The sequence below is a fragment of the Thunnus albacares genome, chromosome 21 (genome assembly GCF_914725855.1).
Source record: "Thunnus albacares chromosome 21, fThuAlb1.1, whole genome shotgun sequence".
NCBI lineage: Eukaryota > Metazoa > Chordata > Actinopteri > Scombriformes > Scombridae > Thunnus > Thunnus albacares.
Genome location: NC_058126.1, coordinates 12,269,925 through 12,293,605, shown reverse-complemented (window position 1 = coordinate 12,293,605; position 23,681 = coordinate 12,269,925). Strand labels below are relative to the sequence as shown.

The 23,681-nt window shown below is 39.3% G+C and overlaps 1 protein-coding gene across 5 annotated transcripts in view; it reads left to right on the top strand.

Annotated features, from left to right (window-relative positions):
- zic4 (zic family member 4) overlaps positions 1-23,681 on the top strand; it is a 111,727-nt gene that overhangs the window by 52,476 nt on the left and 35,570 nt on the right. The gene's annotated exons all lie outside the window — the stretch shown is intronic.

Sequence of the window (23,681 nt, the reverse complement as noted above, 5' to 3'; positions counted from 1 at the left end):
AGCGCTGGGCTAAAATAATTAGATGACACCTTCAATTGTCTCGTCACCCCCTTTAACTAAGACATTCACAGCCACTAATTGAATGAGCTGAAAGGAAGGAAAGCCCAGACAATCCCAGTAACTTGTAAATCTTCCATAAACGTTATTTGTTGGGAAAAAATGGTGAATCCCATGCTGTTAAATTCCTTAGGCCTGCTGTTGTCGATTAAAAGGACGGTCAGCTGGACACCCCTGTCCTACTGTGTAATGGTCAGTGGCCAGGCCAGTGACCCCTGCTGTTTTGAGTAAATTAACACTGGGCAGGACATTCTCTGCTGTTTTAAATCACTATACAAATACATGGGCAACAACCTCAGGAGGCCAAATGTTAACACACAGACAAAAAAAAGAAAAGAAAATAGTTTGGAAACCCATCATGTATGTAAACACGAGCCATGAGGCTTTATTTATTCTATATATTTTCCTCAGTAGCTGTTGATTGGATGCTAACTGGGAGTATGTTGTCAGGGACGGTGGAGGATTAAAGTAGCGTTTAATTGAATATTTGCTGTTGCCGTAATGCGTAGTTGCGTTACAAGGCTATAAAAAGCTATGTGTTTAAAGGGATGCCACTCAGTATAACCCCAAAATTGGAGATGACCTTTAAAATGTAAATAGATAGTCCCAGTATCCACGCTGTAACCTACAAAGAAATTGAATTACACAGGGATAAAGCATAATTAGATACCATTTAAAAAAGGAGATAGTCTAATTATTGGTGAAGCAGCTTAAGTTGCTTTGCTCCTTAATTGAAGTACATCATGAATGCAGTGCGAATCTGTCCTGGCATGTTCAAACCAAATCTAAATCTTAATTAAATTTTGTGCAAAAGAAAGTGTTAGAGAGGAGCCTTAATCCATTTAAGGAAGGATGGTGAAGAGCTATTAGAGGGTGTTAATTCGTTAATCAGAACTTTGTATGGCTATCCTTTACTATATTGAAGTCTGCATTATATTTGAACCACACAGCAGGAGGTGTATACAAACAGCCTGTAGCCATTGTGGATGTAGGTACTAGGCCAGGAAATTAGAAAAGGCATTGAGTGTATTCAGAAGAAAAAAAAAGCTCTCGTGATGGTGTAATTTTCTCTTTTTCATGTGTTTTTTCCCCATTATCCATCATGTTGTCCTATTATGCCACTCTGTTGATATTTCCTATTGAAATGGGATCATCCCAAACAAGTACCTAAGACAGGTAAGCCATGAGTGGTCACAGCAACAAAGACTCCATGGGGGTCAAGTTCCTGTGTAAAGCCTTGTTAATGACGACATAATGGACAGAGGACTGCGGTCCAACTACTGACTACAACTTCAAAGTAGGTGAGAGATGGAGAGAGAAAAGAAGCTTAGAAGATGAGAAGACCTCTCTATGGCCACGTTCTCTAATAGAAACACATCCATCCTCATGACGCAGCATGGCCTCTCGGTCTCTAAGCCTCTAACTGCAACACAAATATATGCACAGAAATGCACAACAAAGCCAATTGCTTTTAAGCCTGCAATTGAGTGTTCTAGTCCTAATACAGTTGCTGAAGAAGCAGTGTGCTATTCATGATGCTTTACTGCCGAAAAAGAAAAGTTGAGGACACATCCTTGACAAAATCCTCTTTTCAGACATAATCCACCTAGCACCATTTTACTTGAGGACTGGAGTGTGTAACATCTGATCTTATCCCAAAAGCTATTCACCACTATGCAGTGCTGGGTTGATTATGTTCCTGGTACACACAGGACCCTTTCACTCCTTAGTGCCTTCCCATCACACCTGGGATAATAAAGAGGATCTAAACAGGTCTGAATAGGTTAACCAGGTGTTGAAACAAATAATGGTTTAAAATTGTAATTAACATGGCTTGAATAGAGCATTGCTCTTGGTAAAGGTCTCCTCTGTTGAATGACTTTGGTATGCAAGGGAACACAAGACTGAAAGGGCCCTGTCTTTGTCACTGGAGAGAATAAGGAACTAATGGGGAATTAAGATCTTTAGAGCCTGTGTGCCTCTGTTATATGGCTTTTCCCCTTTCTTCAAGGATGTAATGCCACAGTTCATAGTCCTGCCCAGCGAATTAGTTGCACTTCCCCTAAATGTTTAACTGCTGCCAGTGCGCTACGGTAAAATGTAACCTAATTAAAAGAGCATGTGCATGTGCTTAAGACCACAATTATTCCAGAAAACCACTAAAGACAAGAAAACAAAGCTTTTTTGCAATCTACCAAACATAAACATAACATGTTAGGTTTTCTTTTTTTTTTAGTTGTATTAAAAACAGCTTCTAATATTTTTGCATTAAAATTTGCGTCATTATCTACAGGGCAGGCACGATTTACAGTAGGACATTTTCAAGCCTTACCTCACACTTATAAATGGGAAGCATTAGCATTTAAATGACCTTCTATTCTTAATGTGGGCATTTAATTATAAGCCTCTGTGGTCAGAAACACATGCTGTCTTTGTAGCTTGATGTAGATGAAGAGCACAGATACTGTAGCCGTTCAGAACAAGAGTGAGCACACAGCTCTAATTTTGAGAATTGATTTTAACAGCTGTGAGAAGAATGTTTTAGTGTGGTGTAAATTGGAGTGAGGTACCTCCACGACATTAGAAAGTCAAGTTTTCATCTCCTCTCAGCTGCGAGTAAGTCAAAACCAAAGTCACATTCTGCAAAGTTTCCAAACATCAGCCGTAGAACTTCCACACGGTTCTTCATTTCCTCTGAGTGTTTTGAAACCCCCCATGGAGAAGGTCCTAATCTTGACGCATCAAGCAATGAACAGAGAAAAAAGGCTGATTGCAAGTGATTGACAGGCCATGCCGTTACCACAGTAACTCCTTTTTGGCTTTCTATGGAAGTCCAATTCATCATCAGAATTAGATGACTCTAAAAGGGCCTATTATCATAAGGGTGCACATGTGAGTGGCGCAATCGACTACCTGTGAATCGATTGAACTGTCTGAGTCAAGCACTCAACATGTGTGTTAAAAATAAGGCCTAAGTGTGAGGAGAATATGCTGGATTTTCAGATATTGTGCCATATTTTGCTTTGCTTAATTGCTTTGCGTTATATTGTTCTTCTGTAACTGCTTTTTCTTACTTTTAGTTCAATTCTGTCATTTCACAGCATTATGGATTACCTGCTTCAAATAGTTTTTCAACAGTATGCTTAAATACTTTCTGTGATGAATGGACAATTTCACATGCAGATGCAAATCATGAGACTGAACTAGAGGAGAAAACACTCAATAAATACAATGATACGTGTATTTTACGTATACGTGTATTGTACGGGCAATGGCACAACAAAATCTGTTTTATTACCAAAGTGGAAGTTTTGCTGACATAACAGGAAAAAAAACAGCCATTTCACCCCTGCAGAGGAATAAATAATGAGTAATACTCAAGCTCTTTCTCTCTCCATCTCTCCCTCCTCTTTCTAACAAACAAAAATACCAAATGGTGTTACTGGCACAGTGCAGATCCTCTGTATAAAAAGGTAATCTATGCTATGATGAAGGATTTTTGTCTCCATCTGTCTCAGAGTGACTGTAGTATGACTTTATAAACCACTGGTGGTTATCTAGAAGTGCCTTTTATAAGGGTTTTACGTTACATATACATTTATGTACACATAAGCACACACACACATTGAACCGAGTGGTATCCCGTGATGTGGATAAACACATTTTATGAATTTGTTGATATGCAAACAAACATAGAAGCAGGAAATCTCTAAATGAAAACAGCTCCTATGGACAGTAACAGATTTTCTGTGGTGTATGTGAGTGTGTGTGTGTGTGTGTGTGTGTGTGTTTATGCGCCTGTGTTCACATGGTCAGGAAGCGGGCCAAAGCAAGCGTCAGCATCAGCGTCAGTGCTGTGTAGCGTCAGTGTGTCAGAGGCAGCGGGGGCCGTGGCACCCATGCAGGCTTCCCATCAGCGCAGGGATGGAGCTGAGTCGGCCAGACAGCACCGCGGCACACTCCAAACTTACTTAGTGTAATTAAAGTTGAGAAAGGTTAAAGTTTGACACTGAGATGAGGTGAAGGGTTCTTTCTCCCAGGCAAGAGACAATATAGGGTACCTCGTCAAAGCTGCTAACCGGTGAAGCTCCTGACCCTCCTGGAAAGCAAGGGAGACACAGTGGAAACGCAGACGCACATCCAGTATCATGATTAGGTGTTAGGTCTTGAGAGGAGGGGACAATTGTGTGCACATGTAATTAGATTGGCCAACCTTTTGTGGCACTTCTACTCTTCTCTTATTCAGAAAGATACAGGAACATCCATCCGGAAGAAGTAGTGTGTAATAGTCTGTGATCCATGTCTAGAAGGGCCGTGTGGATATGCTGAAGATTTAATCTTTAGAACAAACACAACAAGATGTAATGTCAACTCCAGAGATACTGGTAATTTAATGGTTTACGAATGCTACAGATTTGCTTGTCAGCAATTCACAGTAGTTGAGCTTTGAGATTAAAGGGGAGAATGTTACCATGTGCCTATTGTGTTAAGTTATATGCGAGTGAAACAGTCTTTATTTCCAGATAAGTTCCAGATAAAACCAAATTTTTGTTTGATGTGGTGACCATAAAAACTCATATGAAGAAAAGATTATGTTTTTAATAATAGTCAGTTTGCAACTGAACGTTTTAAAACAATGGCTTTCCATGGGGATGAGGTTCACCATTTCAGATGGTCTACAAGGAAATGGCTGTCTGTAAAGGCCACAATGGAAAAACACATCATTCACAATAGATGTGGTATGGAAAATGCATTGACTCTCTCTCACCAAGGGACATTTAAGGACAAGAAAAGCTAGATAGAAACGTTAAGATCAACTGTAACAAACTGTATGCATTGCTACCAATCACTTATCCTTACATTCATTCTTTTATTATTACATTTATGTTTGGTGTCTGCTTCTTCTCCACCTCTGAAGGTGCTACAGTAACAGACATGTGAAAGGAGGCTTGCTGAATGAGGCAGACAGATTAAATCCAAGCCACTTCCTTGAAAGATAAGAAACAACTGACTTAGCAGAGTGCTACTAAATTCTCATTAATGTATGTGTTTAATTAAGCTATAAAAGTGGTTATATGTGTGGGAATTCAAACGTTATTCATAGAAAACAAAATACATAGTAAAAGATAACATGGTATGTAGTCCAGCACTTATAGTTATGTTTCCCTTTTTACAAATTTCAAGATGCGTAGCTACTTCAAAAAGAAATTAAGTGTTTCATCTTCAAATTTTTTTTTATTCACATACAGGAATATGAGCACATACATGTGCTGTACGTGCCCACGCGAACACACACACACATGGACCATATTTGTATTCAGTCACACTCAGATGCAGACGCAGGAGGAACAATTGCCACTTTTCAGGCAGGGTCTCCACTCTTTCAGCTTGAAGAGATGGAACACATGTCCCAGGCTTTGTGGATGTCAGGAGCCCATACAGGAAGCCCACCGTGTTTTGTTGATGTGTCACTTGCACTCTCTCCCCTCTTGGTGTGGTGAAACCCACTTTCTGTAAATGATAGTCCCCTTTGTCTGCCATCAAAAGGACTCCTTTACTCTCCACCATTCTTGAATGGGTCTTGGCAGCTGTCATGCAGAACCAGTGAATATCATTAGAAATTAATTTGTCCAATCTATAAGTAATTACTTTTTTCCCCCCAAATTCCCTCTCTGCTGACCCCCTCCACCTCACACCCCATCATAATTATTGCTCCTAGCAACAATCTATAGCTCCCCGAAAAACAAATAAACAGCAGACACCTCAAATCATTTGTAAAGTGAGCGGGAGGCTTAATAGAAACATCATTAAAATCATACATTTATTATGCAAACGCTGATGGAGTTAGTTATGTCTGTCCAAACGTCTGCATTACAAATGCCTCACTTGATTAACTGTCAAATTTGATTACAGATGGATTATATATTTAACAGCTGTAGGTAGACCACATCCCTGTGCTTTCCTTTTATGTTTTCTGGTCAGTCATTAGCATACAATTTGCAAGCATATGCATGGTGGGAGTGTGTGTGGGGCGTTTGTGTATATGTGTATATTATAGAAAGTTAAATTACTGCATGGACCGAAGATAAGAGTGACAAAATCAGTTATAATAAGCTATAAAATCTAAGTTATAAAATGTAAGAGCCATTATAACCATGATAAAAGTCAAAAAAGACAATTTATTGAATACTCTTTCAATTCTTAAAGCAATACCTGCAGTAGATGTGCGTTTGGGGAAGGAATAAAAAAAAAGGTCACTGCCCAATCCTGCACACACACTCTGAGCTCCAGCAGATATTAACATGTAATGTGCTAGCTCACACCTTTTTTAAAACGAACAAGTAATGGGCATTTCTTTTTGATGTCTTGTCCTTTAACTTTTTTTAGTCTGGCATTTTTAATCCAGTTCAGATTAAAACACTCCCCTGTTCAAATTCTCAAGCTCCGCAATATAAAGCTCCTAATCTCTGGTTCCCAACCGCAGAAAATCCTATTAAGATCACCTTCAGTTTAACACACACATTGTTACGAAATGCAAAATATGCAGCTTCACCGGTACACTTTTAATTGAGGGTAAAGTGCCCCCGGTAGATAGATACTGCACTGTATGCAAAACCATTAGAGTAATTTTGAGAATGTCTGTCAAGGAGAACCTCCAAACCACAGATTCTCTCTTGGGGGCTCCCTCAGGGCTGAGCCGTGGGTGGGGGGCACATGGGTTCAGTGGGGTATCATCGGTGTCTCACAAGAGGTGTCAGCTTGGGGAGGATTTGACTGATTAGGTAATATTCCTGCATGTTCTCGTGTAAGCAACATTCTGAGTACTCATTTCCAGGCGCCTATCCCCCTGTAATTCTTGTCCTCGCCGTCACTCTTTCAGGGCAACTTTCATCTCTTAACATGGCGACTCAGTGCTTAAAGAGCTGCCTATGACAACAACCTTGATGGCAGTGGCAGGCGTCAGCTTTCTATCGCAAAGCCACTTACCCAAGAGGGCACCCCCCTGGTGGATATGGTGACGCTTAAATTGCCCTTACGTCCACCATAGCAACCACACGGTAACATGGGGAAAGAGCGTCTAGTCAGAGGTTTGCTACCATTCATCATCATAACCTCGTGTCCCACAGAAATGACCTTGTAAATGCATCCGGCTCATCGACTAATGAGAGGTTGCTAACCTGTTGTTACTGACTGCAGTGTCAGTCTACAGGAGTTGAAGAGGCAAAAAAAGAAAAATTTCAATGAAAATATTTCTAATTGATGGTGAGTATGAAAAAAAAATTAGACAAAACTGAGCAGAAAATTGTTCAAATGTAACAAACAAATATGTTAACCATGCTCTGACACAGGTTCAGCACCGGTTATACCATTAATTGAATGTGAATGAGCCTGTATGAACTTTAAAGAGCAGTTAAAATCACACCATCAAAGATCCCAGCAGTGACAAAAGCTAATGCAATTTTGAAAACATAAATGACCACTTTATAGTACATAAAAGAGCATGTCTGTTCACTTGAAAGCCTTTGAGGACATCTGACAGGCTTTTGATGTACAGTAGCCTCCTTGCAAAGCATTCTTGACTCCTCAGATAAATATGGATTGAAAGATTAAAATGGACCCTCATTTGAAATCCTCACATTGCACTTTGCTTTGCTGCATTATTAAGGTACAATTACATGCTACATCTTATATTCACTGCTAAATAAAGCCCTTCACACCTCTCAGCACCTGCAACCCAGTGCAAATTACTGCAGATGATTTCTGCTTCTGTGTATGTACAGTACAGTATAATTCTCTCTGATTTATACAACAGTAATTGAACAGTAATCATATTAGTAGATTATCTTTTGTAAGGAATGAAAACTGTCTTAGAAATAGCACTTGGCTCTAGACATGGATATCATGGGGGATGGGAGGTAGTTAAGCTTTCTTTTAAAGCTTTGGTGAGAATAGATGAGTCTTTTATTTCTATGATTTGTGATTCATGGATTTCAAGAGATGCTAAACCCAATTTCTGGACCCCTCTTTCAAATAAGCATGTATTGATATAAACAGGATGGTGGTCAGCCATCTGTTTTAAAGATAAACGTGTGATCAAAGGGCATAACAAAACGTGTAAGGACCTTTTTTTCCCCCTCCACCACCTCCTCCTCCTCCTCCTCTCCTCTCCTTTTTTTTTTTTGAAGGAGAGTTTAAAGAATGTGGAGCGGTTTCCAGGGGATACGAATGAAAAGCTTTCGGAAATGTGGGGAGGAATTGAGCTGAAGGGGCAGCTTCTGAGAGAAATTCCCCCGTAGCTTTTGGAGCCATGTGAGGAATCACCAGGGTTCTTCTTATCACACAAAGGAAGGGAAAGATGTGGTAATATTCAGTTAGGGTGCTCCCCAGTCCTCCTTTAATGAATGTTGTTTATTAATAAAAGAGACAGAAACACACTGGCGCCCCTAGCTGACCTTTAACCCCTACTGTGTCCGCTAAAATTGCTATTATTATTGCTAGCATTTGGCATTTGACTCTCTGAGGGCTTAACTTTTGTGTTGTGTAACCACTGCTTAAAAAGAAAATATACATTATTCAAATATAAACAAAATATAAACTATAATACTGTATAGATTATTACACTATTATAGACTATTTCTTTAGTCATATATTTATCTTTAATAGCTTTGGTTTGATTTCAGTTCATACTTTTGCATCTTTGAATATTAATTCACCATATTTTAAATAATGACATCCCAATTAGACATAACTGAGCTGCAATGATAGACAATGTTGAACTAGAACTGCAACAATTACACGATTAATCTATTATTCGATTGACAGAAAATGAATCAGCAGCTATTTTCATACTAGACTGATCGTTTTTAGTCGTTTTTCAAGCAAAACATTGATATTTCAGCTCCTAAATTTGTGAGAATTTGCTGTCTGTCTTTGTCTTAAAATTATTGTAAACTGAATGTCTTTGAGTATCTGAATCTTTTTGGTTGGGCAAAACTTGACATTTGAAAACGTCACCTTGTAACCCTTGTGTTTTCTATTAAAATGCTTCTGTTTGCATAAGTTTCATTATAAAATCAGCATAAATTTATTCTCAGCTTGTTCTGTCATCCTCAAACCATCAACTTCCTCTCTGATGCTGGACTTCCAGCTGCAGTCTTTTCAAAGCCAATTTCTGCGTTACAGGCGGACCACTAAAGGTGGAGAGCTGCAGAGTCTCTCGCCTTCACTGTTTCACCCAGCTACTACAGTAGGAGTCTGCCTGCCTCTTGACCCTCTTGCACACAAAGGATTAAAGAGGGGAGAGACATCTGATAGAACACACGCCAGCCACACTCAGCCTTGGCTTGGATTTCTTTACATATACACACACAGAGGCGCCTGCATGCACATGCGCACTCACACACTGAAGCTAAACTTTGTATTAAAACTCCTGCAGAGGTCCACAATATGGATAAAACCTACATCTCATTTAAACCATCGGATTAGACATAAATTCTGAATATGGCTCACATGTTGACAAATCAATGTTATAGGTGCTGCATTTTTTTTCCCCACCTTCTTTAAAGGGTCCCTATGATTCATGGAAAAGGTGAGTTTGTATTGGCAAGGTTGACGTAAAGAGCTATGTGTCACAGTCACCTTAGCAACCAATCATCCTGAAGGAAACGTGCACTACTGTTTACAGCACAGATGGTGTAAAAGTATTTTTTCTATATTTCCGGCTACACACCGTCCTGGATATATATTTAAAACAGGAAGTTATCGTCAGCCTGTGATGTTCTCATTATTGGTATGTTGATCATTCTTTCCCGACTGCCCTCATTAAGTCTGACAAGTCACGCAGTGATTAAAAATTGGAATGCTGCAACAACAGTGTAAGCATTAGGATCAGTGACTGCCTTAACTCCCAGTGACAAGGAAAGCCTGGCCAACGACTCCTCTCCAGTCAGTGGGAAATCTTCAGCCTGGCTGCCTTCTGCCGATTCAAAGCGACAGCTCCTGAAAGTGTAAGAGAGACTGCAAGTCCGGCAAGGGCTTCTGGGGTGGGGGTTGGTTTTTCCACTTCTTGCCTCTATTATTATCTGGGTTTAATCAGCTACAACAGTAAGAGGAAAAAGGCTTTGCACACAAGCAAGCACTGCAGCAAAACTACCCCTCTAAAGCATTACTACCACTTTGAATGGAAAATACCGTATGAATGCCTGCACCATATGCTGTTTTTGCAGTCTGCGCCATAACAAATATTCAGGTCGACAGTTGCGAAGACACCAAGCCAGCTTCAGTGTATCGTTGCTTCCTCACTGCAAGCGTAAGTGAGAAAACATGGCATTGAGAGAACGGAAAGATCTGTTTGCATGATCATCGTCCAAGTTCAAGGACTCTTAATTAATCATTTTTGAAGGCGACTTCACAAGTTGGACAATGTGCTGAAGTTTCAGCACAACACAGTATAACTCCAGTGAATGCCAAAAAAGTCAAAAAGTTTATAAAAATAAACAAACATCATATCTCAAGTATTCTTATGCATCAGAGCTTGTTCACAACATGTCTGTGTAATAGTCACTCAAACAAAACACTGATGGATGGATTTAGTTTCTTGTCCAGTGTGGTCTTGCTCAGTTTGTGGGCAAAGGTGATAGATTGCTGGGAAAGAGCCAATGGATAGCAACGTCTCCACCCATATGCTCGCAATGGCAGGAAGCGACTGGGCGAAGGTACAACACGTGCCAGCCAGGCTTTGGCCTGCCACCAGACCCTGTCATCACCCTCACCTGCTGGGAGCAGAAGGCTCCATGCAACTATTAAAATCCAGAAGCTGGAGCTCTGAACCAGGAAACAGACTTTGGAAACAGACACTGCTGTTTTTGACAGAAGCAGTACAAAATCTAAAATCAGGGAATTGGAAACTTTATTTCAAAGGAGATGTAGCAAATATGTGGGGGTAATGCTTATCTTTAGTTAATTTTAGCTGCATAGTTAAATATAGTATTAATAATGTGTAGAGCATATGCAATGTAAATGACCACATTTGTAACTTAACAGCATCAGGAAGCATAATTTTTAATATCTAACTTTAAATAATTTGTATTTATTGTCTAGTGTTGCATTAAAAGACATCCATAAATGAATTTGAAAGTGATAGACTGGTTCTGATATTTGCTTACTTAAGGCCAGTGGATTGTGTGGTTATACAAAAGCCAAAGTGAAGATGCTAAAAATAATAATTTACCCCTGTGATTCTAAAAATCTGATTAAGTTTTGGGCAGAAAACTTTAACATTAAAGGCTGAAATATTTCAGTGTTAATACCTAAAGCAGCAGTCGGTTGATGGCAGCTTGGCTTTCTACTGTTGAAAACCAAATAAAAATGGGGTGCCATCCTGTATCTAACACTTCAGTCAGTTACTGCCCTTCGAAATAAGGCCTTGTTGAGTTCATACAGTGACAGACTGCCAATTAATGATCAAATAAACAGCTCTTGACTAAAATCAGAGAGGAGGCGGAGGTGAAATAAAAGTCATATCTACATATGAGAACAGAACAGAATAATGGATATCCCTATACTGCACTTCCACTATTTATGTATTCAATGAATAGTACTTGCTAAGCATAGCGGCTTGAAGTTCACTGCAGAGTCTTGGGAGACATTTTTGCATTCTTATTTCTGCGTCAACGTTTTTAATTATATGTTGGCAGGGCTTAAGATCTCATTAAATTTGAGAGTATCATTTGGATGCTTGAAAGACAGCTTAGTGTCACTCAGTGCTATGGTGATGGATATAATAAATCCTATGCTTTCTAATCCCGTGATGTTAAATTCATTTTCCAAACCTGCAAATAAATCGCCAAAGACAACCCTCTGAAATGCGTAATAGCAGATGTCACAGCATTCGGAGACAAGTTGGAATACCCTTATTTCACGAGTGTCAGATAAAGACTGAGAGAAGTCAAAAAAGGAAGTAAGGAGGAAACAGATTGCCACCCCGTACCCTCTAAACTAAGATACACTTGTGCACTTGTACATCACCACTGTCAGCTTGTCTTGTGACATTTAGCTTGAATTTGTTTTGTATGGTGATGTGAGTTCATATTAACACTATTGTTCTGTTTTTGGTCTACTGACACTTGTGTTAGTGTATTGCTTATTGCTTATTCTTGTAGTGTAAAAGTACATGCATTTTGGATGCTGCTGCTTCCCGTAGCCAGACACAACAACAAAGATCTAGACTTCTTTAATCACACGTGAACTGATTTATCCTCTTTCTAAGTTGTCTTTTTAAATGTGTTTATTGATGTTTGCTGATTATTAAATTGTAAGAATGGAAGTATTAAACAATTTAATAATGTCTGTGAGACAAGTGATCTACTAATTCATTGATTGATGACGAAAACGGACATTCCACAAAGTTACAAATTGTATGCACTGGTAGCCTGTAGGAGACTGTCCTACAGGATCAGTAGTTTATGCAAGTGCCACAAAACGTCATATCTACGTTCAAGTGACAGAAGCTTTCTAGCAGCAGTATTAGTTGTGACAGGAGCAAAGGAGGAAACCAGATGACTGCGTAGAGAGGAGGTCGGGGTGGATGAATGGGTCAACCGAACATTGGACTTTAACACAGGAGATTGCTATTCTAGCCTTAACCACATCATTATTTTTGTAACCATGATAATGATCTCCTGACCTTAACAAAGTACTTATTTTAACACAAACCATGGTCTTTTCTCTAAACCTATTCAAGTGGTAAGAGTTTTGGAAGGCACAGACAAATTATGTGTGTGTGTGTGTGTGTCCAGCCAATTTTTGTCGATTGGAGCATTGGATCAGGAAATGCTTGTATGTGTTGTTCTGGGGAGTGCATGGTCCAACATGCACTCTCCAGAGCAACAATTTTGTTGTTTAATTTGGTGGACTTGTTGGTTAAGATGCAATGTCCACGGTTCAATTCCTGCTGCAGACTTTTGTTGCCTGTCATACCAAAAAATTATCTAATTACAAAGCTATAAATTATACTGTTTCTTATCAAACACTCACTACAGCCAAGTGGTATCTCTCCTTAATTCAGTGCTTCTTGTATCAAATTCGTTGTGCAGTTAGATAAACAAGAATATGAACAATGAATGAAAGGTCAAGCCCACCCCCTCTCTCAGACTGGCTGGACTTAAGAGAGCCTTGTGATTTTGGTGGTCAAAGTTCAATCAGATAGAATTCAAAGAGAAAGAGGCAAGTTAACTCATGACCAGAAGCAAATAATGTCTCACACACCGCTCATATAAATTAATGGGGAGTGAAATTTGGTGTGACCACATCTTAAGGAGGTAAATTAGGTGAGACACCGCTTGTAAAGAGAAGACCCAAACTTTAACGGCCACTGCAAAGCTTTTTCATCATTGTTTTACCTTTTTGAGGTATTTTTTCCTACTTTGACCAGACTTGTCTGCACTTACTGTATCATATGCTGCACTGACTCCACTGCTGTAAAACTAAAACCACTTGTACTACTAAATAACTTAAGGGGCCTTTTCTGTGCCTGATTGCTGCTTGGTCAACCTTACACCAGCTCATCAGCTGTTTTTTTGTTTTTCTAGAGAAACCATGAACTGACGCCATTGTCTGCAAGAATTCTTGGTAGGACATTTCTGCACCATCCACTTGTTAAATTGAATAAAAGAAGCAGAGACAGAACTGTGTCTGAAGAGCACACAGCAATTAAAAGAATCAAACCTGATTCCCAACATCTGTCTGGTCACATTAGAACGTTTCCGGGTTTCTCAATCAGCGAACAGAATAAGATTAAGGGATTGTACTCATTGAGCCAAGCTCAGTGTTCACTTTGAAATGAATGAAGACTCAACAGGTAATTACTCCACCTGATATTGACACTGGCTATTGATTTTTCCACTTGCAGACTGGAGTAAGAAAACAGTTTCCTCTGATTTTTGTTTGGGATCGTTGATCACCACTTCATTATACAAAACAAGGTGTTCATTCTAAAGCTGCTGCTGTGACAAAACTATCAATATCTAAAATTAATACTTGTATGAAAATAGATTCCTGGAAAATTATGCATTTTTATTATATGTATGGATTTAATGTTCCTCCAGCAGGTCCAGAGGTAGCAAGAGGGGGTAGAGTGATTACATAATGACCTTGACATGCTAATCAAAATGTGGTATAATTATTGTAGTTATGCATTTACCTCTTAATGACTCCTTTTTACAGTATGTTACATATACAGTACTACCACTAAAAAGCAGAGTAAACGTTAGGAAGTTGTACGATAATGCAGTTTTATAATTCAGCCAGAGTCATTGGTTAGTCTACTGCATGCACATGCATCTGCATTGTGTTTTGCCTGCCAGATACACTGTTGTGAATTGACTTTATCCAGTTTTAGGACACAGTTTTGCCATACACTCTGTGGATCTTGGTTATTTTTAACTATATCTTTTAACCGGATCAAGATTTTAGTCATTAGACGTGGATCCTAAGTTGTTGTTTATAGTGGTGACAATGTGACTTCGGCTGGCAGCTTGTCTCCCAGCCACACTGGACGTCTACTGACCACAAAACAGCATAGGAGAAACACCGAGTTTTGAAGAGGGACTCTGCTTTGTTCGGTGTTTCTGCCAGTCCTAGTTTCCAGGTCTGTTTGTTTTAGAGAGGGGTAGACCTCTGTGGACGGTTTGGCTCCCGGAGTCCTGACCAGGAAGGCTGGCTGCGGACCACTGTATGAGGAGAGACCGTACTCCTGTGAACAGTGTGGGAATTTCAGCTGCGCAAGTAACTTACTTGTGAATATGCTTTTATTCAGGATTGTGCTTTTATTGAGGATTTTAAGCTTTTAGCACTTTTATGGGCTTAATGCCATTTTAGCAAGGAGGTTAACAAACATGGCTGTGTGTATGGATTGCCATCCTACCTTTGCACATTTGGAGACAGATGTTACCCGACTGCAGGCTGAACTCAAGGAGAAGAAAAAGTTCATCCTGGAGCTATCATCCATAGCTGTAGAGCAGTCAAAACACCTCTCTGTCCTGGAGGTGGCATCAGCCTGTTCTGCCACCCAGACCATACAGCTTTAGCCCAGGATGATGATACTATTATGCTGTGGTCTGGAGGTGAAGCGATCCACTCTACCCTGGGGAAGGATGTATGGCTCAGCCTTGGAGCAAAACCTAAGACCCAAGATTGCTCAACTCCATCCATCCTAGAGCCTTGGGTCCAGATTAAGAACAGTATGCCCTACCAGGGTAAACGCCGCCTCCAGCCTCTCTCACAGAAGGTTCTCCAGTTTGGGAATAAATTTCAAGTTCTACATAATCTGACCTCCCCACCATCCCTGATACATGTTGATCCAGTTGGCTGTCCTCCCTCAACATTGCATAAGCTACTTAAGGAAGCAATGTCTAGACACTGCCAGCACTGAACCAGCCAACGGTAGCTTCCTTCCTGGTGCTGTGTCCTCTGCATTGGGTAGAAACCCCCATCCACCGGTGCATGATAGCCAGGGTGATTCCATTATCAGGGACATCAGGTCCAGCAGGGCTACAACACACTGCTCTCCATATGCCAACACACCACATACTACAGTACCGCCTTCATCGATGCTGATAGTCAGTGATTCCATCGAAAGGGACGTGAAGTCAAAGCTGGCCATATCCATCTGCTACCTGGGTGCTAAAGTCTCTGACCTAGTTTGTGTCATTCCTAGTCTGCTTATAGAACACCCCTCTATTAGAGGGTTGTTTTCCACATTGGCACAAATTACACCAGTAGGCAACAATTCGAACGGATGAAAAGTGATTTTACTTGACTTTTTGAACTTTTAAAAGCCATTGGTAAGAATATTTTAATTTCAGGCCCCATCCCAATGCTCGGTCGGGGGGCTGGGCATTTTAGTAGGCTCTTAAGTCTACATGAGTGGCTTCAGGCTCAATGTAGAGCTCAGAACTTTGGTTTATTTACTGACTTTTAACCAAAACAATATAGAGAGAGCATATTAACCTGGTTTTAGCTACACTCCAATGACTCCCAGTATATCTTAGAATACATTTTAAGGTTCTTCTACTTGTTTTTAAAGCTCTTAATGGATTGGGCCCAGCCTATATGGCAGACTCTGTCATTTTATAATCCTTCACGAGCTCTCAGATCTTCTACTGCTGGGTTTTTAAATACACACAATTATACCCACAAAAAAATAGTCAAGCGCAGCCTCTTTTTTTTTTTTTTTAACTATGCTCCAAAATTATGGAATACCTTCCCAGGAGCTTTAAGGGATGCGGGCTTTGAACACTTTTAAATGACAGCTGAAGACCTATTTATTAAATCTTGCTTTAAATTAGTGTCATTCTTATTGATTTTTTTGCTATTATTATTACTGGTCTTTGTTTTTTATTTTCACTTTATATATTTTATCATGTATAGTCTTGCCATTGTCTAATTTTTTATTGTTGATTAGCCCTTTTTTAATGTGGTGCATATTTTATTTTTTTATTTTATTGTAAAGCACTTTGAGCTACATCTCTTGTATAAAAAGTGCTCTATAAATAACGATTATTATTACTATTAGACTCCCAACTGTTTTATATGTACAATTTTTGCAAAACAGGTTCCGTGAAAGTGAAGAATAGATTGGTTTTAGTGTTGTTGTTTTTTTTGGTGCACTTATGATCAGAGCCGGCCGAACCAATAACCAATGTAATATCATAAGTATAGTGGTTATCAATTGAGTTGTTTGTTCAGCTGCCCTGAGTCAGAGCAATCTTGAGCAGGTGTGTACGTGTATAAGTGACAGTGTGTGTTTGATTTTATTCAAAATTTTAGGTTTGCTTAATCTTTGCTCTCTTTTTTAATGATAAAAAACCACCACATGAAATTTAGACTCAAAAAATGAGAGCGACACCTTGTTATGCCCAAGTGATGCTCATGTGATACTAAATATACTAGAATTGGAATAGATTAACTGTTAGCTCAGTAACAATCATAAACCTCACAATCCCTCTTCTCAAAGAGACTTTGGTGTAGTATTTATTTCCAAATAGATAACGATCCCCTGCTGTTTGTTTGTATTTTAGAACATTCCTATATACCTCAGAGAGTGTTTTCTCTCAAACTCCAAAATTAGATCAAAACAATATAAAACACACAATCCCAGAGCCAGTGGTCCAGAAATGCAATAACATGTTTTTTCTCATTCCAGCATTAATGAAGTTCATTCGTAACAGTTTAGTCTAATTCGTACAAATTGAAAGATGGGCTCTGCATAAGCAGCAGTGAACAAGTGCAATGACAACTTCATTACCATAAGTAGAGCTGTGCATCATAAAAATCATTAAAAATTGCTCCCTAAATTGCCATATTAGTTTCTTTATGGGGTAATTTCTACACTACATGCAGTAATAGAATATTTTCTTTACCCTCCAGTGCATATTAAACTCACTTATCTTCCCCTATATCGCTAGGCGTTAGGCATTTTAATGGTGAAATAGGGAAAGTTCCCTCTATTCTTCTCAGGCAAATTTATTTACAATACAAAATTTACACTGGCAAATTCTTTGGAGATGTAAATTGCCATCTGAGAGATTGCCACAACATAATAATCTATTTCTTATTATAAAAAGATCTAAATAGAGCATTACACACAAGAAAAATGTGGAAACTGTTTTACTCAGTGAGGGCATAGCACACAACACCATGGCTTAAAGGATAGGTCAGGTTTGGATGGATGAGGCAGGGAGTTAAAGAACGCCAATAAATGAGTGATAAATGATTCAACTCTGATTAGAAATATTGCTATTTTTCAGTGCTGTCAGTGGAATAAAGGCATCAGCACAATGGACTAGTTACTGCCTTTTTCATAATTGAGACTAGACCTTCTAGCTGTGCCCCACAGCTTATCATTAATCAAGCTGAATGAAGCAGAGGCAATGTGACAGCTTTGGACAGACTTAGATGGGGAAGGCGCTATTTCAGGTATAGCCAGGCAAACCCTGAGAGCCATTCATCCACTCCAGTGCTTAATTGTTTTCAGCGTGTTTAAAATTTTTATCTCTGTACTTTCCTCATCGATGTTAATTGAGTCACGTTTCCTTTACATTTGTGTAATGCATACTGTCTTTGAATGAAGTCCCTTTTGGGTCCACTATTGGACTGGTTTGTATCATTCACTACCACTTGGCACCATCTGCATCAGCCATCAAATCCCTGCCACTATCAACTAAAGACTGCTGAGCTTCCTGAAACATTTACATTTTATCTCAGCAGCTAGTAATCGACAGCTAGAAATCTATGCTTCTCTTGTGAGGAAATCCTTGTGTTTTAATTAAAAAACACCAAAGAATATTAGTTTTAGTCTAACTTTTAAGCTGTGAAGTAATAGAAAATCTACAAGTTGACAATGACAGGTTATCCTGTTTTGTCACTAAAAAATCAATAGGGTGGCAGAGTACCAAAGCCCATCATTGTTGAAAAAGATGTTCATTAATTATGTCATTTAATTGGATTTAGGCAGGTGCACAATGAACACCTCAGCCAGGGTGGTCAATGGTGGGAAAAGGCCTGAGCACAACTCCTCTCTTTTTCTATTAGGAACCAGCATGTCCCCTGTCTACTGGAATTGCTGTGCTCTTTATTGATTAATGACCCTCATTTATTACGGAGAAGAAGGCTGTAAGTTGTGCTAAATGTACTATTAATCAACTTTCACCATCAAGTTATGAGGATCTGTGTTGAAAATGCCACTAGAAACGCAGGAGACCAAGTGACTGTTTTCCCTTGGCTCCTGTAGCTAGAAGTCTAAGGTGCTGATTTTAACAGGAGTTAAGAGTCTTTCATTGCTCTAATACCTCCTGTCCTGTATAACAAATGTCTTTGTGAGAAACTGAACATAATTCCTTTTGATGGAGCGACCGCCATGTTCTTGCCACCATTCACAGTCAAACCAACTAGAATAATGAAACACCCGTCCACACCCTCAAAGACCATCTATTCATTTCAGAATAGAGCGGAAAAATGCCTGCAGCTCCAAATATATCACAGATAAATCAACAATATTATATTAAGCTGAAAACAGATGAGAGGTTAAAAGACTGCAGGCAAGGCTGCAATGAATTTCAACTCTCACAAGTCTCTACAAGGCTATTATTTCCCACTGAATTGAGACATTTATGACACTTTAAATCCAGCTTTGTAAAAACTACAATTGATCATAATTTCTGAATGCATTGCCTAACATTGTATAGCTAGTACTTACTCCGAATGCATTTGAACCCTTCAAAAGTACTCAAGTCTTTTTTTCCCCCCGCAGCTGTTACAATGTATTAAAATGCTATGAGCAAGATTTTACAATTAACCTATTAAGCAGACTGAAATTATCAGGAAGTACCACTTAAGCTGTCCTAGTTTAACTGTAAAGGTTATAACTCTAGAAATCACCACTTTCCTTAGATTTGTTATTTTAAGTTAAGAGTTAGGTTAAGAGTTAACTTTTGATTTAATCTTTATCCAACTTCAACACAAAACGACTGTTCTGATTGTAGTTTACACTTCCTTTTACACCAAACTTTGAATGTACCTCTGCCTGGTTAGACCAGCCATCGTTCACTGTCTTCATGACATACAGTAATAGCTGGCGTCCTCTGAGAACCCAGACAGATTTTCGAGGCAAAATCCCATCCTGACTATTGAGACTCAAAAGTCATGGGAGTGTAAAATCAGTTACCAGTCATTTCAAGTTTTTTACATCTACAGTTGCTTGTTGAGCTGTTCACTGGAATAATATTCATTGCGCTGTCTTGGAGCAGAGAAGTAAAAATGCATGAATTCTTTATAAGTAACTATTTCTGCTACGAGCCAAGACGGTAATATTAGTCACATTAAAATGCTGCAGTGATGAGGTGTGGTGTGGAGAACAACTGGGCTGATTTCACGCGTTGGAGAGTAAATTCTGTTATGTTTTGCTGCTCAGTAGTGGTTTGTTTTTGTCTGCTGGGTGTCGCTGTATGGCAGTACTCATTTTCATATCATTGTTCCCATAGTTATTTTGGTCCATAGCATTTTATTTGCATTCATTTTGCAAGATGCAGAAATGTGCCTCTAAACACATTGCACAAGTGTTGAACTGTTGTCTTTGAGATCGATGAGTTGAAGCGATTAGTCAACTAATGATTAGTTGATTGACAGAATCTGCAACTATGTTGTTCCAGTTATTTCCTTTTTTTTTTAAACTAAATGCCAAACATTAGCTGTTTTCCAGCCTCTAAAATGTGAGTAGTTGCTGCTTTTCTTCCTTTTTATATAGTTGTAAATTGAATGTCTTTGGGTTTTAAGACTGTTGATTGGACAAAACATTTGAAGACGCCAACTTGGGCTTGGAGTAATTGTGATGGGTACATTTCATACATTAAACAAATCAATTCATTCAATTCAATAAGTGGCAGATTAATCATTTGTTGCAGCCATTAAATCTGAAGAAAATAAAAACTCAAAGACTGACAGACTGCAGCTTGCTACTGTAATCAATTACGTCTCTAGAGGTAAAGCTAAAGGTTAAAGGTAAGTGTAAACATGCTGCTATCTAGTTAAGATCGGGATGTATATTCCCTAAGGGCAAGCCCTGGTGTCACTAACAGGAACAAGGTCAGAGGAAGCCTGGTAGCAGTCTGAAATCACAGGGGAAATGTAAAACTCTATTCCCCAAAATGGCTCCCTGACATGACAGCAACATGACAGGAAACAAGCTGATCTCTGCTGACGTATCCTTCAAATTATGTGGAATTATCTGATTTTTTTTTTCCTCCTTTTTTTTTTTAAGGACTGTAACCTTCAAGCTCATTTTTAATTTTCCGTGCAGCGCTCACATTCAGAGCACTGGCAGGTGCGCCCGACTCTAGGGCTACAGCATGCATGGCTGAGCTGCGAAAAAAGCAATGTCCCATGATGATCGGGGACAATCCACTGGTTTGTCAAAACCTGGCAGAATCTCTGGCTCCAGCAATAGCACCTTGTTAGATTGAGGTGCTCAATCAGGGGAGTGCTGGAGTGCCCGGCCAGGTTGAGAGTGGTGATTACCGGGGCACGGCTGTCCAAAGCCAGTGAAATGCTCCACCTCTCCACAGGAGGCCCTCTGACATTCAAGCCTGCATTTTCTGAATCAGTCTTGAGTGATTAGGGCAGCGACAGGCAAAAGGACAGATCAAACAATTATTCCTCCTCACCCTCCTCTCTATCCTTTTGACATGTGGCAGAGCAGCAAGAGTGCAAAATCAGAATTTCTACCATTTTTAATCAGTTCTAATAGAAAAGAATATTGAGGTGGTTTTGTCTATTTTATTTATTTATTCAAAAAATGACTGACTTTTTAAAAAAAATCATGTTGATAGGCATAGAATACACAGATCTTTTGAAGAAAAAGATCAGTTTTTTTAAAAAAAAAAATGAATAAAACAAATGAAAAAAAGTATATTCTTTACATGAGCAGCACTGTGAAGTGTAAGTAGTGCTTTAAAACTGTTACGCAGAGGCAATACTTTACTAATCCCATGAGGGCTAATAAGCTCATTCAAAGGCTCATTATTAAAACCAGGAATGTACCTCACTGATGCAACGGTGATGCCTGTGTTAATTTCCTGCAGCTTCCAAAAAAAAAAAAAAAAAAAAAAGAACAATGTGACTGTGCAGACTAAAAGGAAAACATGCAGCTCTCATAACAGGTTGTGCTTCCTTCAACATTTTGAATTATATTCACATAATGTTTAACTGCACTGATGTCTCCTTTGTTGTTTGCTGCTGCGCCGTCTGAGCTGCAGGGACGTTCAGCAGTAAAAATTAGTCAGCGTGAACAGGAGAGAGGGAGTACAGTATGTGTCAGAGCACAAGAGGGCAGTGTAAAATCCCTCTGACAGTCATCCATCCGACTAACTTGCCTCCCACCTGAAACAACAGCCATAAAACCTGTTGTAGGCTGCCAATCTTCAGTGGCTGTTTTCTTCCATAAAGCTCAGGCCTGAGATCTGATTACAGAGGGAAAACTGGACCACAGTCTGCTGCAAGAGACGGGGTGACAAGTCTTGTATAACCGTTCAGCAGGGACTCCACTTTGATCTTGGAGGAGAGGGCTTTCCATCTGTGTGAATGTGTTTTCAGACATAATAACAAACAGTATTGGCAAATTAATAAAAGAAGAAGAAGGAAAAAAAGGAGCAGGCACAATCCAGAGGAAAGACTTCCTCATATCACCTCTGCTTTTGCTGACATCATTCTTTGGGAAGATTAGTAAGAAGGTGATTATGGGTAATGAGTTGAAAAATGTAGAATTCAGAGAATGTTCATAGTGTGGCTTCCTGTGAATGATTTTCGCTCTCTGTGGAGCACTCACCTGCAATGGGGGGAGATGAAACGTGAATACTGTGCATCTCGATACTGTTGAAAATAACTTAAACATCCACATTATCTTCTTTCATGACGACTAAATGACTCACAGCAAAGCATTTGGGTGAACTAATCCTGGTAGGAAATGATATGCTGTATAGGTTTAATCACTTTTGATAAAGAAGGAACTATAATCCAGTTTCAGCAGCTATAAAATGTCATCAACAAAAAAGAAAACCTCACCAAATGATAGTGCTGCAAGCAACTAAAGCTGAATCTGAAAAGCGTAAATGCGGTACGCTATCTTTTGTATTTTGAAGTAGCATATATTGTGTCCTATATGCTTATGTGTGTGTGTGAGAGAGATATTGTAGCTCCATTCCAAAGTGTAGTGTTGAAAGGTGGCCTGGTGCTTCAAAGGCTGAGGGATTAGAATTTTTTTATCCCATAATTAATATGACGGAGGAGAGAGCGACGGCACCTAAAAACTGGACAGAGCCGCCAGTATCCTGCTGTGGCCAAAGAGCACCCCACTACCCACAATGCACCACAGGCCAACTCCATCAAAGACACAATACCATGTTCACCCCATGTCTTTATTGAATAGGCTTAAGGCTATCTTTCTCTCTTTTTTTTTTTCTTTGCGTACAGTGAATTCAAATGTCTGATTTTAAGACCAAAACCAATAAATACAATACACATGTATCTGTTCTAATCAAATTAAAGGCTTCGCTGTCCCATTAGTGCTTTAAATATATTCTGGGGGAATTCCTGACATGTTTTTTTGGACTTTAACCCTTCCCCTTGATTTCCCACCAAGTGGCGCGTGAGGCCTGATCAGCTGCGTTTTCAGTTTCTTAAGATGAAATCTGTTGAAACTTGAACCCAATCTCTTTTTTTTTATCATTATGGCATTTAATAACACATACCGTATGTGCTAACACTGTTTTTAAAAATCCATTTTATAGTTATAACAATATTTCTTTAAATTGAAGAAACCCAAGAAACTGTCTCCCCTCTTTTTATGGCATACACTGTACTGTATATTCTGAATTTGACATTTTATCCTCTACTTATCTCATGCCAGAATACAGGTGAAAGGTTACACAGCTTTCAGAGGGAATGCTGATTTGAAATTGCCAGCAGTTGTTTTGGAGAATTCCCTGGTTGCTTTGAAGTCTGCACCCCACTGAGTGTCCTAACTTTGACACAGAGAGCCATGGCTGCGGCTATTTATACATCTTGTGGGAGAA